Source organism: Cyclopterus lumpus, chromosome 24 (genome assembly GCF_009769545.1).
Source record: "Cyclopterus lumpus isolate fCycLum1 chromosome 24, fCycLum1.pri, whole genome shotgun sequence".
Taxonomy (NCBI): domain Eukaryota; kingdom Metazoa; phylum Chordata; class Actinopteri; order Perciformes; family Cyclopteridae; genus Cyclopterus; species Cyclopterus lumpus.
Window position 1 is genome coordinate 13,949,436 of NC_046989.1, and position 3,323 is coordinate 13,952,758.

Sequence of the window (3,323 nt, forward strand, 5' to 3'; positions counted from 1 at the left end):
ACATAATCTCAGTATAGCTCAACATTGTAATACCCTTTTCTATTTAACTGTGCCACTTATGGAGAGGACCTCAAACTGTATATCAGATCTAAACCGGTTCAGAGGTTCTCCCTGCCTGGGAAATTGTTCAGTCACTAATCAAGTTGTGAAGGCACCTTAACGGGATAATTCCCAAAATAATAACACTTATCTTTTAGGTGTGGTCACAATGTCTCACTGGAATTCGTGTAGAATAGCACTCTGGGAGGAAAGCAATTGCAAAGTTTGCAGATCATTTCATGCACACACACACACACACACACACACACATACACACACACACACACACACACACACACACACACACACACATACGCACACAAGCACGCACACACACACACACACACACACACACACACACGCACACGCACACGCACACACCAGGCTGTTTCAGTGGTGTTGATTTGTTTTTCTTATATTAGAATTCAACTTCCTCTCCTCCTGATCCAAATCTAATTTCCTGACACTTCGCCCACTAGGACCTCTGTGTGTGTCTCGTGTTTGACCTTCGCTACGCACGATGAGATGTTCATCCGGCCAACTTTATACTTCTACTTCACTCTTCGCCCTCCACATCCCTCGTCATCCACCTTTTCTCAAACCTTATCTATATAAGAAAGATCTAACGTGTGACGTCTTCACCAGGCCTTCACCCAGCAATGATGTCCGGGTATCTGTAATTGCATCTGTAAAAAGAAAACGAAACAAAGCCTTCTCAGTTTCACAAAGGCGGACCCTGTAATATCTTGTTTTTCGTTTAACAATACGATGCCCGTACGATAAGATTGTATTTTATTGTCCATTCACATGGAAGATCTGTCATTGGCTGTCGTCATTTATCCTGGGTTTGCAACACGCTCTTTGATAGCATTTCCTTACTGCACATGCTTGCTGCCCAAACCTTTGAGGGTTTTTATGGTCTTTGAGACGATAACACACGAGACACTAAGAGGAAAACAACAAAGAAAATGTACTTGTAAAAAGACTTGCCTTGTCTCGTGTCTTAAAGTTGCCTCGCATGTAGCAGCAGCATCAGTTGAGCAACCTGGGCTGGTCCTGCCTGTAGCATCCGGTAGCTCCGCTCCGCTACCACTAGCCATCCTAACATCGGTCTAGTTAGTAGAAGCAGCTGCAGCAGCTCTTCAGTCATGTTAGTGCCGTTTGTGGCTGCCGTCAAAAAGGTTTTTATCTTTGGCACTTTTGCTAAACACTTTCTGCTTTCCTCCTTTTTTTCGGCACCGCCAGCCAGGGAAGCTTAGCCGATCTGTTTGTTTAAACGAGTGCTGTCTCGCTGAATCCCCCCCTTGTCCCACCAATCCCATACCCATCCATATTTCAACAACTTCTTTCAAACGCATATTGTAGGCCTCTTGTTATTGTTTTTGCAGCTGTTGTCCGCTTCTCTCTGAAATTGCTTCTTTTTTTTTTCGTTTTCACAAAAGTTTGATCATATTTATGCTGGGAGTGCAGTTAGTGGCAGTGTGGGCTCCGCGGTAGCTCGGACAGACAAACTTTGCCTAATGTTACCATTAGGCAAAGTTTGTCCGCCTCTGCCGGCAGTCACATTGTTACATAAACAGAGAGAATAATCTTTCTTCCTCAACCACGTTAAGACTTTTTGCACGACAATCACAATAAGTCTTTTTGTCACATGGAGACATGGGCCATTTTTAGCATTTAAACAAATGATCAATGCTTGTCGTTTGTCCGGTGAGGACAATGTCCGCACATCTTCTGTCGCTGCATCGCTCCATTCAAAATCCATCTTCCCATCTTGCTTTTTCCTCCTCCTTCCCCAGCCTTCATAATAGAATTCACAGATCTCTAGACATATGTCCTATTCAATTCAGACAATGGGGGACTCTCAACACCCACCAGGAGGAAATAAGGACTCTGAAGGAAATAGGACTTTCTGACTCCATGTCAACATGTGTGTGTCTATATATCTCTCTCTCTCACACTCACTCACACACACACACACACACACACACACACACACACACACACACACACACACACACACACACACACACACACACACACACACACACGCACACACGGCCCCAGTACCCTATGGTATCATCACGGGTGACTGCCCAATATGACAAATGTGAGGAGACAGGCTATAATGAGAAACAGTGTTGGAAGAGGGGGACTAACTGAGTGTGTGTGTGTGTGGATGTTTGTGTGTTTGCGTAAATTACAAGAGAGAGAAAAAAATAAATTACAGGATGAGAAAGTCCTTTACAAATTTTGGCAACAGGCTCCTCCTAATGACTTTCTCTTCCCCTCATCTACTCCCCATGTGCTTATATACTCCGTAAACCACCAGAACTAATAACTAGACGACTCAGAAAGAAGGTGAGGAGTATTTCTGACTTCCAATTATAAGTCCATTTGGTCACGGATATTTAAGGAGCGAGAGCAGAGTGCGAAATAGAGGGAGAGAGAGAGTTTTTTATGTTTCCTCTTTTTTCATCATCGCTCTCACCCGCCGATCAATTTCTCATTCCACAACCTTGGAAACTCTTCAGGGTCACGCCAAATCTATGAGTGCTCTCTCATCAAAAACTGAATAATTATCACAACTCTATGAATCACAAAGATTGGGGCTTGGTCATGATTTATTCATGTGTTTCTTATTTTATTGAGGCAGCACTGCATAATAGAGCCGTAACGAATGAGATGGATGCTGACGGCTTACAAAAAATAAATAAATAACGAGAGAGAGAGAGAGAGAGAGAGAGATGAGAGGAAAGGAAAGGAGAGGCCGGCTGTCAGGATTGATTGAGTCAAATGGACTGATGGATTTGAGGATGTTATAGTCTCCCTCTGTACTGCAGACATATATGATGGTGTCACCAAAACCATTTATTACCTCCATTTTGTTTTCTACACCTAACTCAGACATATTCACGTTCAAGTTAGTCTGTTAATTGGGAACAGACGACTAAATAACAGTTGTGTATCAATAAAACATGGATTCATACTCAAGTAAAATAAAGATGTTATGTGAGAAAAAAGTAAGTACATTCTTTAATCATGTATCTTATTTTTATGGTTCTGGTTTCGGTATTTTTATTACATTTATTTAGCTGACCATATAATCCAAAGCGACAATAGGTACATCACGTACACCATATAGACTGAACAGCAGACAGCACATTGAAGCAGAGACATTACTTTTTTTAAATTTTACTTTCACATATAAACTTGTATTCCACAGTTTTAATTTGAAGTTTAAGGTGCTGGGGTTGAATATTATTTAATTATTACTTCCATGA